This window comes from Saccopteryx bilineata, chromosome 1 (assembly GCF_036850765.1).
Source record: "Saccopteryx bilineata isolate mSacBil1 chromosome 1, mSacBil1_pri_phased_curated, whole genome shotgun sequence".
Classification (NCBI taxonomy): Eukaryota; Metazoa; Chordata; class Mammalia; order Chiroptera; family Emballonuridae; genus Saccopteryx; species Saccopteryx bilineata.
Genome location: NC_089490.1, coordinates 217,805,717 through 217,826,356, shown reverse-complemented (window position 1 = coordinate 217,826,356; position 20,640 = coordinate 217,805,717). Strand labels below are relative to the sequence as shown.

The following is a 20,640-nucleotide window of genomic DNA, read 5'->3' as shown; positions in this document are numbered from 1 at the left end:
ATCTCAGTCCAGCCACTAATGATAACAACACTCCTTATTTGGAAGACACTCGAATCCATTGGAATTGCTGCCTGAAGCAATGACTGAGGCCTCCAGTGTCTCTGCATTAGTCAGGGCCAGTGTAAGGCACTGTGCCATCCCTGCTCAAAGTCTGGCACAGGCCCTCTGTGCTCTTTGCCACTCCACTTGCCCACCCGGTATCCAAGAGCTTGGCTGTAGAGCAGGTGTCAGGAACCTTTCTGGCTGAGAGATTCATGAATGCCACATATTTTAAAATGTAATTCCGTAAAAGCCATACAATATGTTTAACACTAAATACAAGTAAATGTGTGCATTTTATGTAAGACCAACACTTTTAAAGTACAATAAGTCTCTGAATTCTTTTTAATAACGTTGTTATGGTTTTTCTAACCAATAATAAATAAAGTACTTCTTACCATTGATGTGACTTCTGGTGCTGCATGGTTTTGCTGATGGTTTTGTAGTCTGGTTGATCCATGGTGGGGTTAAGCTTCAGGGAGGCATTGAGACTTGCATCCATTAAATGCAATCGTAGGTTGATCTTAACGTTCTTTAGATGTGAGAAAGACTGCTCACATGCATACATAGAGGCAAACATTGTCAGTATAACAATATTCACATGCTGCAGTGTGTGGTATGTGATGGGAAGCACATTCCAAGTTTTGACAGTCAGCTGGTCAACGGGTTGAAGTTTTTTCATTTCTCCCCACTTGTGTTTGCTCGCCAACTCTGCTTGCTGTCGTGCAAGTCTTTCCAAATCTTCATTCAGTGACTTGAACTTATTCACCCACACATCTGAGGCCTTCAGGTCAGCAGTCTATAGCTCAAAATCTCTGGTGGAGACACCGGGGATATAACTCAGGTTGGCGCTGTCCACTGCACACTCCTATGGACAGTGCCAACCTGAGTGGCTGGACTGAGATCCTTTGGTGTCTGGCTTTTAATTCAGTGCCTCAGGGTTTTGTTCCATCTTTGCATCAACTCTGGGTTTTTGTTCTGCAGAAAGCAGTGTGAAGGAAAGTGCTGTGAAGTACATGGATGTGCTCAAGGACAGACTACACAGGTAAGGGCACTGACTCCTTGTCACAGACTCCGCGACACCGTTGGATTCCGTTTTACAGCAGAACTAAGTGAGGCAAAGTGATGAACTTAAAAAGATGAGTGAGCTCATGAAATTCTCCAAAGCGCGCTTTGAATGACTGCAGGGATTAGATGTGAAGCCCACTAGCTGCTGGAGATCAAGAGGTTGAGCAGGGTCACTTGCTGTACATGCATCTTTAAACTTTTCCAGCTTTTCAAAGTGTAGTAAATGACTTACTTCAATGTCGGTGATGAAGAGTTCCAGCTTGTTTTCAAATGCAAACACTGCTTGTTGAAGGGATAAGACTGTATTTCCAATGCCTTGCATTTTCACATTGAACTGGTTCAGATGTTCAGTCATGTCCACGAGATAGTAGAACTTCAGGAGCCACTCAGTGTTAGCTAACTCAGGATGCTCGACATTTATCATTTCAAGAAAAGTCCAGATTTCACTCAGACAAGCTGTGAAATGGCTGAGCATCTTCTCTCTTGACAACCAATGTACATTGCTGTGCAGAAGCAGACCAGGATAATTATTCCCGACTTCATCCAGCAGTGTTTTAAACTGGCGGTCATTTAAAGCTCAGGCAACAATAAAGTTGACCACCCGAATGACCAGCGACATCACCTCACCAAGTTGCTCGCCACATATCTGAGCACAAAGTGCCTCCTGATGTAGGATGTAGTGAAAACTTAGGATGGGTCTCTTTTCATGTTCACGAAGAAGCACTACGAATCCTGTTTTTCCCCACCATGCATGGAGCACCATCAGTACGCACCAAAATAAGTTTATCCATTGGTAGATTTTTTTTTTAGTAAACTTAGTGAAAGACTTGAATAAATCCTCCCCTCTTGTTGTCTGTTTCATAGGCAAAACAGCAAGACTTGCCTCATGTAGTGTGTCACTGACAGTATACCTTGTAATCATGCTGAACTAGGATAAATGGCTTACATCTGTTGACTCATCCAAAGCGAGAGGAAAGAATGGTGCTGCATTTATGTCCTTCACTTGTGTTGCCTAGATTTGATTTGCCATCATGATGGTACGATCGTGAACAGTTCCTGCCAACAGAGACATGTCTTTCACTCGTTTGATTATCTTGTCTTTATCTGAAAAATTGTCAAAAAGTTCATTGGCAACATCAAGCATGAATGTTTTGGCATACTCCCCATCTATGAGTGGCTTTCCATTTCTCATAATTGCTAAAGCACCAGCAAAGCTAGCTGAATTCCAGTCACCTTATTGGGTCCAAACATGGAGTTGCTGCTGACTAGCTTGCACTCTGCACAGTAGCTCTTGACATGCTTTCTTCCTGCTGTCCCCTGCTGGATATTTCTATGCAAATGTAGTATGGTGTGTGTCAAAGTGCCGCTTTATATTTGACCGTTTCATCAATGCAATTTTATCATTGCATATTAGACACACTGCAGAACCTGCTCTCTCCACAAAGGCGAATTCTTCTATCCATTCCTGCTGGAAAGTACGATACTCCTCATCCTTTTTTCTTTCAGCCATCTTCTTTGTCAAAAGGGTTTCTGTAATTAGCTACCTAACTACTTGATTAAAAGGAAGAAAGTTTACTTCCTGACCTCAAAATGACCCATGTACATTACACATTATCCAATAAAAATTTGGTATTGTCCTGGAAGACAGCTGTGATTGGCTCTAGCCACCCGCAACCATGAACATGAGTGGTAGAAAATGAGTGGATTGTAATACATGAGAACATTTTATATCTTTAATGTTTTTTTTTATTAAATGTTTTTTATTACATTTGTCTATAAGCCAGATGCAGCCATCAAAATTGCCATACCTGGCTCACGACCCATAGGTTCCTGACCCCTGCTGTAGAGTATGAGAATGAAAGCAGGAGCGAGGAACAACTCCCCTTGTATGGATGAGCCACAGGAAACTCACCTGTGGTAGCAAGGGATCGCAGACCCCTTCACTGAAAAACAGACAGAAATGAGATCCTGCCAGTGAGTAGACATCAATTGCTCATCTTCCAAGGCTGTAAGATCAGCTACCACCAGAGGTCAAGTCAGTGTCCCGTAATCACTAAATGTTGAAGGAATGAATTATTTTTATGGATCAACAGATTAAACAGGCGCTTTATTAATAATAATAAAAAGGATTTGGTGGGTGTGGGGCAAGCTCAAAAAGCCTCTGTTTCCTCCTCTGAGCAATGAAAAGGCCTTTCTTGCCAGGTGGTCACTGACAGATTGTCAATGGGCGCAACCAGAAGAGCAGGCAGCAGCCGTCAAGACTCCATCAGATGATGGTGGTAATTATTGATGTTGTTGCAATTTCTGTAATTACTATTATTATTACTATTATGGTAGTTATCACTATGTCTATTCTACTCTTTACCCTCAAAGATAATTGATGCTGAAGGGCTCATTAACACTCTACATTTGGGGTACGCAGGCAGCACAAGGCATGCTGCCTGCCTCTCAGCCGAGTCTCTACCAGGGCGTGAGTGGGGGCTTTCAGACCCTACTACAGTGAGCATGTGCATGATGGGGTGCGGGACAGACTCTTAATGCTCATTTTTCAATTGGAGCACACAGCAACATTTCCTATACACCTTCATCATAACCTATAATCTAAAAATGTCCGTATGAGTCTGATGAGAGAAATTCCCAAGCTTCTAAGCGTTGTTTTCAGTGTAAACAAGGAAGGCAGGAAAATGTCAAGTGGAAGTAGGTCCAACTAGGTCTCACTGCCTTGTGTCCTTTGTTTACATAATCAGAAGACAGCAATATTTGCCTGGATAATCATACAGGAAATGAATAACTCCCAAGAAGACTCACTATCAGATTGAATAAGTAGTGATTCCTGACACCTTCAGCCCCACCATCGTCCATGAATAAGGAGAGCAGCATGAGATCAGCACAATCACATCTCAGACATGAAAGTAGAAACTAAAGAGATCTCATCAGTTCAGCGTGAATCAAAAATGTTGTCTAACATTGGCCATTTTATTGGAATTAATCTTTAAAAACTTAAGTACCAAGTGAGAACTGACCTCATTTTACAAATATAGGGCATCAGAATTCAAAGATCATTATTCAAGGATCAATATAGACAAGATGAACTTCCACTAGTAAAATTTTCCAGAAGGAAGATGTGAAAGACAAAGGAAATTTTTTTAGAATTACAAGAAATGTTCAAACATCTAAAGAATATTATTCTTTTGTTTGAGTTAATAGAAGAACTTCTGTTTATTTGGGTGAGTAAGCCACTCATGGAGATGCAGTGATGACATAGTGTTAACAAAGGCCCAGGGAAGTCAACCACACAGGAAAATGGATTTGCAGTGGGACTGTCTTCATAGACAGGGGGGAATAAGATTGTGTGGGACCTCAAAGCTGGCAGAATCCATTATATGCAGTGCTACACAAGTCAAATTTTACACTGACGGGCAAGATGGAAATATCAGTCATGAGCCCCTCCTGGTACCAAAGAGATCTTGACTGTCACTTTGGAAATCCATGTAAGGAAATATTGGATTTTTTTTTTAAAAGAAAGACATCAATTTAGCTAACAAGACCTGTGTGTCAGGAGCTGTTCTGAATACTGACTAATAGAAGTACCTTTGAGTCAGCTCTAGTATTATCCCCATTTCACAGCTGGCAAAACGAAAGGTCAGCAAAGTCACACAGCTGGTAAGGGACAGTGCCAGATACCATTGTTACACAACACGTTAACTCCAATTTTAAACAACATAACAAGAGCTCAGGAAATGTGCATTGAATAAATGCATATGAAATTTCAGCCACCAACAAAATGTAGCAGGTGTTCAAAGACACAGCACATTCAGCAGAGACCAAAGACTAGACTGCATAAGATCAGAGTGACAAAGAGTACTGGCAATTGCAAAGTACAGCCATTGACAAATGAAAACCAAACTGTATGTCAGTTGTAGAGAAGCATGCTACTAACATATCAGCATAAAATAAATGACCGCCATGTAATAAAGGGTAAAGCCAAGGTGATTTCAAAGTAGGATGTAATGAAAAAACAATCAGTAATTTACTATGGCTCATTTTCATATTGGTTCACTCCTCCGAGCAAGATGCCAAATTCACATGGTTTTACAAACACATTTTTATGTGCATCTATTGGTTTATCACCAGCATTTTTATGCTACCACTTTGTGTGGCAGTCATGTAGATAGAATTCACTAAAGACGGTTCCTGAGCGCAACAGGACACTGTCCTTCCCAAGCATTAGGCTCATCATTGTAAATCTTCCGGATCGGCACCAAAGAACACACCATCACTAAATTAGCAAAAGGTTCACTTATTACAGGGGACAGTATTCAGTGTGTTGCTAATTCTCTCTTTTCCTCTGATGTTGATAAGAGATTTGCAGAGAGAAGAAAAACGATCAGCTATGAGTCCTGCAGAATTAATGAACAGTCACACAGAACAGGCTTCTTTTTGGGAGATGTAACTGACTCTCATTCTTACATTAATCTAACGTTTCTCAAATGCCCACCATGTGCCAGGTTGTGTGTGAGGTACCGTGGCTGCCAAGATGACCTTAGCTTGGAGAAAACCAGGTTTGGGGACAGATAGTCACCTAAATGAATGACTAATAGAAAGCAAGGAAGTCAGTTCAATGATAGAAACGTAAAGCAGCAGCACTTCTGGGGAAAGTTGTGGAAAGAGATTTGGCCCTGCCTGCCTAGGTTAAAAAAATGCCTCCAAAAAAAAAAAAAAAAATGCCTCCAGAGGAAATGACTGCGGTGGAGATTTAAAGGATTTTTCCATGTCAACTGAAGCCACAGAAGGCATGGATAATTCTACACAGTAGCTGCACATAAAATAAGATTGTGTTTTAAAATATCAGGCATTTAATGTCATATCATTTTACTTCCCCAATAATTTCCAAATCATTTTTCCTTTAGCTTACTTACATAAAGATTACTCAATGTCATGTGTGATCCCACACCCAAGGAAGACAGGATTAGCTGCAGGAAATGGGCTGGTCCCAGAGAACAGGCTCCAAGTTTCCATCACTGCTGGGATGTAGAGGTAGAGATTAACTCCTGCATCTAGACCAGGTGTCCCCAAACTACAGCCCCCTGAGACCATTTATTCGATCCCGCTGCACTTCTGGAAGGGGCACCTCTTTCATTGGTGGTCAGTGAGAGGAGCACTGTATGTGGCAGCCCTCCAATGGTCTGAGGGACAGTGAACTGGCTCCCTGTGTAAAAAGTTTGGGGATCCCTGATCCAGACCTTCTCCTTTGGGTGATGTGTGTGAGAGTGCTGCGTTATGGCAAACTCACATTGTTAGGGGTACAAAAGGGCAGAGAGGGTGGAAGCTTGTTCAGACGGGAGCATCATCATGCGATTTGGTCATCCATGAAGAAAGAAAAACTAATTACTCTGAACAATGTTTACACTTCTGCTTCCTTTGTTCTGCCCAGCATAGTGGCGTGTGGCCATGGCTGCCTCAGAGAGCCCCTGAACCCAGAGCACAGGGCAGACTTGTCAATCTTGAAACTCATGCAGTAGACACCACACTTGCTCGGGTGGGAAGAGACAGTGGGCAGGAGGCAAGGAAGGAGCAATGAACAGATAAGCTCCATGAGGTTTAAACATTTAATATACTATATCATGAGTGCTATGCTATGGGACAGATAGAGCCCAGGTCCCAATGGTACCAGCTGTGCTTGTCACCAGTTCATCGAGTAGCACCTGACACAGTAACTCTCGCTTTCCCAGGTCAGACCTGCTCCTCCATATGCAATCTCCTCACGCCCTTGAAGCACACAGCCTGATAAACCAGCACTGTTCAATGACAAAGAAAAACCAAGTGCACACTGTGGAGAGCAGGTCAGAAAAAAGCCAACACCATTGGCTCCCCATGGCCTGGCTCGTGTCTGGCCAGCCAAATGATTCCACGAATGTAAGCGGCTACCTCTGCCGGTACTCCATGCCAACAGCAGTGAGCTGAGGTCTGCTTCTCTGCTTTCTAGCACTTGTCATTGAAAGAGCTTCATTTACAATAGTTTAAGAATTCCTTTAAAAATGTCTCTTTATTTGCCTTGCCTGGGGGTGTGCATTTGAGAATATACACTTTCATTCTCTGATTCTTTCTCCTTACTTCCCTTAAACACACACCCACACACATACACATGTGCACATACCACACACATACCACACACACACACACACACACACATGATTTACTTTGCTTCATGCTTTTTGATAGAACACAAGTAGAATTTGAAACTTCATTTTTAAAATGGAATGCTATTTTCTTAACCAATTTGTGTTTAAAAAAATCCTAAACCCACATTTCCTCTTTTTTTTTTAATTAAGTGAGAGACGGGGCAGCAGGGAGGCAGAGAGACAGGCTTCTGCATGCACCTCAACCAGCATCCACCCAGTAAGCCCCCTACAGGGCAATGTTATTCCCATCTGGGGCCGCTGCTCCATTGCTTGGCAACCAAGCTATTTTAGCACTTGAGGCAAGGCCATGGAGTCATCTTCAGGGCCTGGGGCCAACTTGTTCGAACCATTCGAGCCATGGCTTCTGTTGAAGAGGGAGAAAGAGAAAGTAGAGGGAAGGGGAGGGGTGGAGAAGCAGATGGTCACTTCTCCTGTGTGCCCTGACCAGGAATCAAGCCCTGGACTTCCACATGCCGGGCCAATGCTCTACCACTAAGCCAAACATCAGGACCCACACTTGCTCTTAGCTAAGGAACATGACCTCATACCAGAACCCATCAGGATACTGTCACATGTGTGCATGATCTCATCCAATTCTCATAACTCTCCAAATCCCTTTTGAGGGTAAGAAGGCAGAGGCTGAGGGAAGTTAATTCAAGGAGTAAAGAAAAAATTCAGACCCAGTTCCGTTTTATGTCAAGGTCTCTGTTTTCTCAAATATATAATACTGCTGCCCAACTGTTATGAAACATAATTCATAAATTTCACTGAAAGATTCTGTATTTCACAGAAGGAAAAAAATTATTCTGCCTCTAATGCAGTTTAAGAAGCATCTGTGGTCTGTCTGAGCTTTTGCCCTGGGAACAGAGATCTGGGTGCGCTGATGGGAAGACTCAGGATGTGCTCAGGGGCCGGAAACAACAACCATTTTAAGCTTCTCAAATCCCCAACGACATGGTGTGTTTTCATATTGAAGGCGCCTTCCCCCGCAAAAGCCAAGGCAGCCAGCCCAGCAGAGGCCTGTTCCTTGCACCCAAGGTGGCTCTAGGAAGGGACCAAAAAATGTTAACCTCACCAACCACTCCGCTGACCCACCCCCACCAGCACATTACCCTCCAGCAGAGGCATCACACACCCAGCAGCCTTCCCTTTCGGGGTGCTAATCCTCCCGACCCTGCCCGGCCCTTTGCCATCACACCAGCATTCACCATCTGAGCTGAGCCTGTCCTAGGCTGAGTGGGCACAGATATGAACCAACCAGGCTCCTTGCCCTGGAGTCCTCAACTTTGCATTAATCAGGAGGACCATTCGCCTCCAGCACCAACACTGGAAAATGAGGGAGAGAGCTGCCTGTGGCCACGGTTCAGTCACAGTGTTAGAATGCAGCTGACAGTCAGAGGTCAACAGAAGAGAGGGATAAGAGAGTCCTGACCAGCGGTGGGATTCAAGTAATGTAACAACCGTTTCTCTGCCCTAATGACCATTTTAAGTATAAAAAAGGATATACTGAAAGGTAGTTCATTATTTCATGCATTTAATACTGAAATAATAACAATAAAAGAGGTATAGAAAACTAGATTATGTCATAAGAGTTTTAAAATATTAATGAAAAAGTATTAAATAATACCTGACAAAAAACAATAAAACTGTTATTTAAGATATGTCCATATTGCTTCTTCATTGGCATCCTCACTTGCAATTTTTTCACCTATGGATGGAATGAACATCACTACTAGAACTTAGAATACTCTGTTGCGTAGATGAATGTTTAAAAAAAAAGTAAAGAATGTAAATTTGTGATTTGCACATTGGGCGACGGCCCAGGTGCCCACCTTAGAGAGAACCCTGATTACAAGTGCCATTTTAACAACCAGTTCACCAAACTCAACAAAAAATTACATATCAGTTCTGCCAAACCAGTGCAAACCAGCTGAATCCCACCACTGGTCCTGACAACTTCCAAGTCATGGGCCCAGCACCACTGCTACCCTATCCCTGCCTCCAGGGCGTTGATTTGAGTCAATAAGAGTCTTTCAAGAGACTCATGTCCTTGTTCTTGCTATTGCTCTACCTGGAACACCCTCCTCAAAGGTTCCTGCCTTTCTACCCACCACGAAGCTCTCTGGACAAGAGCTTGCTTTCCTGCCCTGCAGTCCTTGCCCATGATGCTCTGTCCTCTTCTGGGCAGACCTTCTGAGAGCTACCAAATTCATGTAGGACGTGGCTTATCCTCTGCTCAGTCACTGATTCTATCTTCTGAACCCTTACTGCCCAGCACAAGCCTGGGCTCAGAGGAGGTGCCCAGATGCCCAACACATCATGCAATACCAGTTATCGTCCTGGGACTGTGCTGGCCACCAGGAAGGCCACCATGAAGAAAACACAGTTTATGTTCCTAAGGAATTGACAACCTGATGAGACAGAAATCAGAACTTATCAGGACACCAAGTAACTGAGGTTATCAGAGAATGATTACTTGCAGACAGAGGAGAGGCACAAACGCAGCCCGCCTGGGGCACAAAGAGGGGCCATATGAGCTCCCGGAGAAGAGACATGCACTGAGAAGGAAATGAATATATTTTAGTTTCTATTACAAACAGAGCCAAGTGTAAGGAAAGGAGAGGCAGAAGTATATCAGGAGTAAAATAAGGAGAGAAAGTTTATCTGAGGCTCTATGTCATCACCAGGGCCGCCAGCGTCGGAGAGCCACCAACTTCCTATTCTTTCCTGCTCCTGGGGTTGTGGGTGACACCCAAACAGTGCAAATCCACATGAAACTGATTTACAGGTGGGCAACACAGTCTTTCCAGCCCCTTAGAGGCTATGACAAAGTCTAAAAGTGAACTGGCTTTTGTTTTCCTAGATAAGGGCCACCAATGCAGAATGATCCCTCCACCAGGGGTGAAGAGCCTGGAGTTTGGTTCCATTCGGGGTTCAGAATGAAAGGCATTCCCTTCCTCTAAGGTATGGGAACAGCAAATTCAGTCCAGAGGCTCCAGCTCATAGAACCCCCGGGCTCTCCCCACTGTGCTCATGAGCCAAAGCAGACACAGGAATATCAGAAAAAGATCCCCGAGGAGACAAAGTATCTGTGAATTGAAATTCTATATCAGCTTTGGATGTTTGGCTCAGTGGTAGAGCGTGGGCCCAGCATGTGGATGTCCCAGGTTCAATTCCAGGTCAGGGCACACAGGAGAAGCACCCATCTGCTTCTCCACCCCTTCCCCCCATATTCCTCTCCCACAGCCATGGCTCAACTGTTTCAAGCACATCGGCCCCAGGTGCTGAGGATGGCTCCATGGAGCCTCCACCTCAAGTGCCAAAAATAGCTCGATTGCGAGCACGGACCCAGATGGGCAGGGCATTGGCCCCAGACAAGGGTTGCCATATGGATCTGGGGCACATGTGGGAGTCTGTCTCTCTATCTTCCCTCCTCTCACTTGGAAAAGACGAAGGAAAATAGATAGATAAATAGATAGATAAATAATAAAAAGAAATTCTATGTCAAGGTGAAATGCAGCCATTAAACTGATAAATATTCTTCATGCACTTTGAAAACATTCTACTTACTATTTCCTCATGGATTTATTTTTTCACAAGCTTTTTGTGGACATGGGGGAAAAAGGACCAAACTTGGCTACTGAAGAACTTAGGAAGATAAGAGCAATTTTCCATTTGGGGAATTATCTCACAAAATAGGGTTTTGGGGTGACTCTGAGGTTCCTTCCACCACTAGTGACATCCCACAAACACACAGGCACACGGAGTCCACAGCCAGAAACTGCCATCACCCTACATGGCCCCAGGACCAGGCCATATATGACCAGGAACATCTTGTTTGTTGACCAAGTCTTGTTAGAGACCAATCCAAACCAAAGGGCCTGTCTTTTCCTTCAACATGCAGACAGTGCATAGGAGACAAAACAAATACATATTTTAAATTAACAGAGAAAAACAAAGATTTTTGCATAACACCTTCATCAAGATAAACACATGCCCGGTGGGAAAGGACCACACAATATAAACTCTTGCAGAAAACAGCCGGAATGAAGCCTCCTGCTTCTGCCTGAAGTGATTCATTTCCCCCAAATCCTTTAATCCAAGATTGTGCTTAGACCTACAGAGGAAAGGCCCTGGCCCTAGGTCTTGCACTGAATAGGCCCTACTCAGGGCCACCCAGACTGCCCTCCTCACAGGGTGAGGGGTCCACAAGGCCAAGGAACAAACCCTTCCAGCACCTGAGCCTCCATTCTCATTCCTGCTTGTGGAACCCAGGATCCTGGAATTTCTCATGCTAGTATATCTGGACCCACTTCATAAACTTGGGCAAGCTTCTTCCCCAGCTTTGCATCCTGGGGGGGCTGGGGGAGCTGTCTATAGGGCTGTGTGGAGGGGTGGTAGAATTAGCGATGGATGATTATCAGGGAGTGCTTTCCACTTTAGTGCCATAGAAGTATGGTAGATGGGCAGGATTTGGGAGCTTCAATGCAGAACCCCACAAATGCTTCAGCACAGCCCACAGGGGGCCTTGGAGCCAGACAGCCATTCAGAGTTTGTCTCAGCCATAGAAGGGCCCAGGTTTTTATACCTCTGCACTGACTGGGCACTGACTCCAGGCATGACCTTGAACCCCCGCAAACCCCAAAGAGACTGCAGTTTTCCCACAGCATGCCAACACCCAGAGGCACAGGTCTGTCTTTCCACAAGGGGGAGCTTGGCAGCACCTCTGTGGTGAGGGGTTCACAGGGCATGGACACACAGCTGGGGTGTCCGCACGCCTGTATGTGAGGTGTTCATGGTGAGGGATGACGGACACAGGGGTGCAGCCTGCTCTTCCACCAGGCCTCTGCTTTCTGGCACAGAACCAAAACGATCCAAGAACCCTAAACTCACATCTCATCTCCTAGCCACTAAGGAGTTATACTTATCAAATCTATTAATCACATTTTCTACTTTCCGTACTTTATGATGCTTTGACATCTGGGGTCTCGCTGACCCTGGAGGGACAGTCACTCTCAGGGTCAACCAATTCCTAGAGAGAGTGAACACTTCACCTATGAGCACACCTTCCAAATGCCAACCAGCCAATCCAGAGCCCACACCCCAGTCACTCTTTTATGGTCCTCATACTCTGGGCCACTATCCTCCCCTCTCTAATCGCCCAGGGCAGGTATCAGACAACCAGGGACAGCCTTATGCCCAGAGTCCTGAAGTCACTCAGAGCAGCCAATTCTGAGCTTGCTGATCTGCCTCCCTGTTCCTTCCTGCAGAAACCACAACAAATGCACACATGTTCCCCTCGCTCCCTCTTCCCCTGATTGAGCCCATGAGGCTCCCATGGCCTTCAGTGCCCCCCACCCCAGGACCTGTGTGTAAGTGCACTTGTCTCCTGATCTGTTGCCTTATTACCCAAATAGCAATCAAATCTACATTTAAAACCTCAAGCTAAGACAATAGAACTTTCTATGGTTAGTCATTTACTAGACTGATTTATACCATTCAATATTCAGGTGTGCGAGACGTGCACCTTGAGCTGCACCCCCACCCCAGCTCACGAGCATTAGCTACAAGCCTGCTTTCGCCAGCATTTGCAGTTAGCTCCACAATGGAAATGGGAAGAGAAAGAGACAAGCCTTATCAGCTACAAACAGGACACCATGAAAGAGCTGGATTTCAGCCCTATCAAAGCTGCCGACAGGGAGCATGGACCTTGATCTTGCACAGCCTGGGCAAAAATGTGTCAGGAGACTCGTGCAGGCACCTTCCTGGGAGGAACACTGGGAGTGGAGGTGGCAGTGGGTGCTCAGCACAGGAGCAGATAGTTGGTGGACCCAGCCTGGCTGCACCTCTGAGGGTCCAACCAGGTGCCGTGAAGTGAGGATTGGCACACCCGGCTATAGTAGTTTCTATGTCCACACAGCAGAGCTGGGGATGGACAAGGCTGAGATTGATAGAAGCTATTGATGTCTTCTTCAGGATCATTAAGCTGGGCCTCCAACATGGGAGGAGCCTATACCCCTAACCTTTCACTCTAGCCCTTCCCATTGATGAGACAGCCCAGAACAACTGCTTAGCACTCTGCACTGGCCTCCCTTTGCCAGACCCTTCCATGAAGTTGTTGGCACTGTGTGGTGGTCCTCACTGGCCTCCTATTCCAGGCAGGTCTGGACTCATTGTCGCCAGCAGGCTCTTCCCAATCCTCTGCCCAGCACACTCCCCTCACCCCTCTCTACAGGGCTGGATTTCTTGTCCTGTAGGCCTCAGCTTAAGTGTTCCCTCCATAAAGGGTTTCCCTACACTCACTGGCTGTTTGCCGCCCTATTACTTTCTCTGACCTCTGCCTCTGCAGGCCTTATAACACCTGTGATTGTCTTATTTGTGGGTTGATTCACCTGTTGCTGCTTTTTCTTTATGGTTTTATTTTCCGGTGTCTCCCATTTAAATTAATGTTTCAGAAGGACCGCACCTTACAATGGGTTCTCTGTAGCACTTGTTAGATTATTTATTAGTTCTCCTAAAAAGTCTATCTGATTTTGCTTCCGTCTCCTGGCTGCTGTCTCTCTATTACAGAGAACGGCATGTGGAAAGGCAGCCTGATCCTGAGCACAGGCTGTGGGCATGCTGGGTCCCTGGGAAGGAGAGAGTGCTGACCACACACAACGTGTCAGAGACAAAATGGTCACTGGTGCCTTATTCGCTCATCTTTAATGTGAACACTTAGCACCTCCCAGATGCAAGGAACCCACCAACTCACACCCCAGGTGTGCACAGTAGATTGGTGTGATATCAGAAGGTTTTGCACCAACTAAGAGCAGGGATTCAGGACTGTGGGGGAGGGGAGCCCCTAAGGGCCCACCTGTGCATGTGGGTACCTACAAAAGCAGTGTCTGTACGTCAGCTAATAAAACAGTCCCATAGAGCTAATGCCCATGCCTTCATCAACTCCTGCCTGCCGTCTGCAGTGGGCATGGTGGAGAAAAGAGAAAGGAAGAATGTGGAAATTCCCCACCATGGCCCACGGTGCAAGTTAACCACGGCCCCTCGTTGCAATTGGGAACATATCACAGCTAATGTGAAGGTTGAATCTCATTGTCATTGTTTGACTTGGAAATTATATTTGGGGGTAACGCTAATGTGAAAAATGAATGTATTAAAACAAAGGGCAATCCGTGTATCATTTCTCCTGGCTTATAAGTGCCCCCCCCCACCCCGGACATGCCCTAAAGAGCACAAGATCCATGAGGATGTAAAAATAGCCTAACATGGGTTTCTAGTAGAGGGAGCTAAATGAGTCCAATTTTCTATGTCTCTCATTTTAAATTATGTACTAATGTCCAGAAGCGTAGGAGGCCAGTGAATAGGATGGAACATTTAAAATCTAATTTTCAAAAATTGGGTCCTAAGGCAGAACAGTGAAAATGCATTTGTACATAAATTGCACCTGCAAATAAATACTGGCAGATCCCTGCCCCTCTGGCTGGGGAGATTGCCCAGAAGGCACCTTCCTCACTGGTGGACGCTGACTGGTACTGCTGGCTGCTGGTGTGCCTGGTGTCAGTCCATGGCTTCAGGAACCTTGTGAGTCAGCGAATCACACAGATAAAGAGGTTTTTACACAGAAGAAAGGGAAGGAGAGAGACCAAGATAAACAGCCAATGAGCACAAATACAGGTGTTCCATGCAGATGTCCTGGGGGAGGACACGTGAAATGCTTCCAGTTGAAATATGAAATACCGGGCAGGTAGCAATACAGAGTGAGCAAGCAAAGAACCACAGGCAAAGGCTCAGAAGTAAAGGGAGAAAAGGTGGTTGGGGACAGAGTCCAAGGAATGAGTCCTAAGGAAGATGGGCAAAGAAGGGGGTGTGGCAAGGATAACGGAGGTGGAGCAGTCAGGGAGGAGCAGGAATCCAGAATGGCAGGGTCCATGGAAGCAAGTGAAGAACAGAGCATTCCAAAATAGTCAACAAGTCTGGATGCTGCCAAGAGGGATGGATAGAAAGGATGCCTGGGTCTTGCAATAGAAAGGATTGTTAGCGATCTCCAACTGTTTTCACACTACATGTGTGTGCACACATATACACACACACACTCAGAAATTCCTTACACATGGCTCCTGCTAGGCTCCTGTGCTCTCAGAACCTCCCAGCTTCCCCAACCTATTAGAACGAGGTTCTCCTTGAGCCCCAAAGCCTTCCCTGTGCTCAGTGTCTCCTGTATGCCTGCCAATTGCAGCCTGGACATCCTGCAGCACACCCATCTCCCAGCAGGACTGGCTAGTGGAGCTGTGTGGAAGGCACAACCAATCGATGTCATCACCCTGGCTGGGGGCCAGGACCTCATCCATCAGATAGACATGAGCTTGGTTTTGAAATAAAAATCGGCCTGACTTTGATCCCACGTGCACGTTCTCTGTCCCGTGACACAAAACGCTGGCTCCATGCAGAAGCAGCAGCAGCAGCAGCAGCAGAGAGGAGCCCTTTCCCACTAAATCCACTGAGACTGAGCCCCCACATATGTTAGATGCCGACAGAAAATCTATCCTCCAATCCCCACAGTTCCCTGGTATCTGTTTTAAGCATTTAAAATGCATTAGGCTTGACACTAAAATAGTTAATAAATTAATGTCGTCGATATTTAAGAGGAGGTAGGTATGAAATTATTGGCTTAAAATGATCCCATTGAAATAATTTCTTTTGACAAGATCATAAAAATGCGCTTTCCTGGAGAGGCATATATCACTGGCTTGGCTCTGTAAAGAAATGGGTTTCAGGTTTAATGGGGGACGGAACCTGCAAAGCTGCAGACCCAAGTGCAAGTTTCACCTCTGGCTGCCGTATGTGGATGGCTGCAGTATCTTTTCTCTGACACTCTTTCTGTCATTGGACTCAGAGAGAATAAGCAGTCTTTTCTTATCACAGCCCAAGTTATAAATATGTGAGTTGGAGGGGAACCCCTTTGGCCAAAACAAAAAAGAAAATTCAGACATCTAAGCCTTATTTTTGATTTTACAGATAATATCAGAAAGAGCCCATTACCACCTCAGAATCCCATGAAGTTTTTAACAGGGAATTCATTTTAAGGAATGATGAAAATACATTCACTTTGTTTAAATATCCAGAAATAATGTGGATGAAACTTCTGTTCCTGTTCTTCATTGCTGAGACCCAGGAAGGCAGCTGCTGACGTTTCTGGCCGGATCTGTCAGCCCTCGTGCAAACCCAGTCCTGCAAGTTTCTCAGCTGAACTATTCGACTATCCGATTCTTTTGCCATCTACTTTCCACAGTAAAAACACTGACAAACTCATTCAAAATGAAGAATGTCATGCTGTTTGTCATCATGCTGTTTGTCACCCTGCTGCTTTTCCTAGTGCGGGTGGAGGTGGCTAGAGGACAAGAGCCACTCCCAAAATTGCATGTGGCTTCATGGTCCCAAAATTGCATCATTGGGCTCCTGGACAGAGCGTGTTGCCCTCTCCTTGTCAGCTGGGGACTGACAAGGTCTGCTCTGAGGGGTTGAATAACCGAGCTTTGGGGCTAGATGTGGCTGGAGCTGGGAGAACATGGGCAGTTTGAAAATGGCCAGTCTATGTCAAAGTTGAGCTGGAAGCAGCTAGGTTGAGTCCAAGGCAATCTTGCAACTTTCATAGGTTCAACTAGGTGTGCTCTATGACTCGTAGGTGATAAATACTAGAAAATTGTATTTTGCATGCATATTCTATTAAATGTTATATACCGTACACCTAGACACACTCACATTAGGAAAAAGACCTGTATATATCCATAAAACCTTGAATACATTATATTATTGGCAACTCAAGAGATTGTCAAGGGCAATTTTTAATGCATGTGATTTTTGCCTTGAGTGTTACCTTTAGAAACCAGCCACTCCATAAGATAAAAGTCACTCAACTAACAGAATTGGCTCTACAAGGCTGCCCAAGTAAGAGCAGGGCTAACAGGGCGCTGCTTGTGGGAGGTGTTTCCATGGCTTCCTCATGGATTGTGATCTCTGGAGTCAGCTACAGTTGAGCAATCTCATATCGTGTGTGCAGGATAATGTGTGTATGTGCAAGAGACATCCCCAGGCTTTGATCTAAACTTTCTTGCTCTGCAAAATTCTGGATCTGAATTTTGAGAACTTAAATAAAATTTAGTGCTCCCCCACCCCTCTTTGTGAATTTATTTCCTTTGTACATATAATATCGTTGAAAAAAATCTGCATTAAAAATAGAAAGCTGGGGTCCCACCCAACATTGTTTCCAAGTGGCTTGGCTTCCTCTGGTCCATGCCACTTGCATATGAAACACCCAGGGTGGCTGAGGTCCCCTGAGGCTTGGCTCCCAGTAAAGTGAGGGAACAGACTGGCTCAGCCCCACTGTATTAAGATGTCCTGAACTCTCTTCAAACAATCTTTCCTTGTCCTATTTTGGCAAGAGTTCCCTCTGAGTGTGAGCAAACAAGGGCTGAGTCATTTATCTCTCTGGCTCAGCCCCAACCACAAGTTAATCCTCCAGTTCTTCCAACCCCTTCCTCAGGTTTCACCCCCCTCTCCCCTCATCAATTCCAGTGGAGCTGCGTGTCCCAGAGTAAGTCTCCTCTCAGATGGGGGAGGCCAGGAACACCCCTCACTGCCAGGAACCCTGGAATCACCCTTGGAAACAGAAGTCAAGCTTCAATGGTGAAACTGAACAATTTTCCATCTGATAAAAATAAAGAACCACACCTTTTCAGCAATTCCATGAAACAGATCATCCATGTAAGACACCTAACAATAATTTAGAAGTTTTTCATCCAACTGGGTAGCAATATTGAAAAAAACATTTTTACCACTATAAAGGAGTATATTTATTTTTTAGATTACCACTAAAAATATTTCCTTATAACTTTAATGTTACCTCTGGAATTTGTGTTACTTTTTAAAAAATCATTCTCTTTTTCTTTCATTTGTCTGTGCTATGTGGTGTCCATTAAAGCCCATCAAAGACACAAAAGAGCACCTGTCCTTGAGCACAGAGAGAAGACACAGTGTCCACAAGCATGGCCTATGGGCAACGGCTGAAAACTACTCCCATAAAACACAATGCTGAGTGGCTGTGTTTTTACAGTTTATTTCAATCTCTAACCAAGCAAGGCTGGTGACAGAAGAGGAAGAGGATGGGGACAGAAATGGTTTCCCCAGACAAGAGGGTGTGCCCAACTGTGACTGGGTGGCACTCACAGCTATTGCTTCAGACTGTTACTTGTCTTCTGTCCTCCTTCAGGTCTTCTTTCCTCTCTTGTCTCTTCTCCATGTTTCCTCCCAGAGATATAATAAGATGAATCTCACCTGTATTGAAGCTTAAAAATGTACCTGCTTCCAGCCTCCTTCTCCTGCTTCTCATTTCCACAACTGGAATATTGTGGGAGTCTAGACAGCTGACCCTACAGGGGGAAAGGAGGGTGGCACTTCGAAGTCATACACATCTAGGGAGGTTCTCCCACTTACCCAGCTTTGTGGAGGGCTGGAGGCCAGGCCAAGGAGAGAACTCTAGCCAATGAGGAACTGCTTAATTCTGTCCCAAACGTTTGAGTTTGTAATGATATCCCTACTCAATTTATGACACCAACTTGTCCCCACTGTCTTAGTCCATTTGGGCTGCTATGACGAAAAATGTCATAGACTGGTAACTACATTTATAAACAACAGACATTTATTTCTCACAGTTCAGGGGGCTGGGAACATCAGGATGCTGCCAGGTTCGGTGCCTGATGAGGGCTCTCATCCTGGTCTTTCCATTGTCCTCACATGGGGAGAGGGGCAAGGGACTTCGCTGAGGTCTCCTCTATAAGGGCACTAATCCCATTCATTAGGGCTTCAGCCATGACCTAATTACCTCCCAAAATCCCCCCTCTAAATACTATCACATTGGGCATTAGGATTTAACATATGAATTTTGGGGTACAAACATTCAGTCTACAGCACCCACCAACATGCTTGCTTAAATGTATTTAATCAAAAAGAATCCAGATTTTAAAAACTCACAGACAACAGTGTGATGATTGCCAGGGTGGGGAAGATAAAGGAGGGATGAACAAAGACTTGACTTGGATGGGGGTGAACCCACAATTTATAAAAATTAACAAATAAAGGCATTTGGCCATTCCTCAAAGAAAAAAAAACAAACACCAGATTTAAATAAGAGATTTTTTTTTCTAGAAATTCATTAATTACCTTATCAAAATCAGAGATACTGTGACATGTCACAAAACTGGGGATAAGAATAAACATTTTATAAGTAAATCAGAAAAAACCAGGAACTGCATTTTTCCATACGTAGGTGGGACATAAAAGTGAGACCAAGAAACATTGATAAGAGTGTGGTGGTTACGGGGGGAGGGGGGAGAGGGAGAGGGAAGGGGGAGGGGGAAGGGCACAAAGAGAACTAGATAGAGGGTGACAGGACAATCTGACTTTGGGTGATGGGTATGCAACATAATTGAACTTTAAGATAACCTGGACATATTATCTTTGAATATATGTATCTTGATTTACTGATGTCACCCCATTAAAAATAAATACAATAAAAAAAATAAAAAAAAAGAATAAACATTTTAGATAACGTAACTGCCATGTCACAATGAGGAAGACAGATGTTTTACCCAGACTTGCTACAGAGATGGCAATAGCGGCTAGATTATTTGTTTTGTGCAGGATCATTTTTAGCCTTATTATTAACTTGTTTTTTCTTTCAAAGCGAGAACCCAAACCTCTTCTGGTAATTGAAAGGTAGTATAGTTTACATAGTCAAGAGCAGGACTTTAAACTCAGGCTGACGTGGGTGACTCTGCAACCTATCAGCCTCAGTCAGCTTAGGCAAGCTAATGAGTGCACTCCTTTCCTCTTCTGAAAATTGGGACAGTACTTACACTCCCCTTATATAGGGGCTGCAAGGAATCATTAAATAATGGGTACTCAATAATTGTTCACTTTCATCATTTCCTGCTATTGCCATGATCATTATTTTTACCTTCCACACCATGATGGGGACAGAGGAGTGGCACAGGGACACTGGCCGCCACTTCACACATTATTAAGTTGGGTTTTCTAATATGAGTATAAACTGGACTTAATTTATAAAGCAGTTTTACAACTTGATCAGTGCTCTCCACGGCTGAGAATTAGAAACATTTGATTTTTGACAGGTTGTGGAAAGAATAGAAATTTTAAATTATACTGTATTTATACTAGATAAATAGTAACTGCATCTAGTACAGGATAAATTATTATTCATTTTAGGATTTTATAGCCCATCACCCACTGACTTTGGAATTCTGAACACACTTAAGGGATAGTTTCCTAAAGGGGGCTT

The 20,640-nt window shown here is 44.5% G+C and overlaps 1 protein-coding gene across 1 annotated transcript in view; it reads right to left on the bottom strand.

The window, feature by feature from the left end:
• DISC1 (DISC1 scaffold protein) overlaps window positions 1-20,640 on the bottom strand; it is a 369,832-nt gene that overhangs the window by 87,510 nt on the left and 261,682 nt on the right.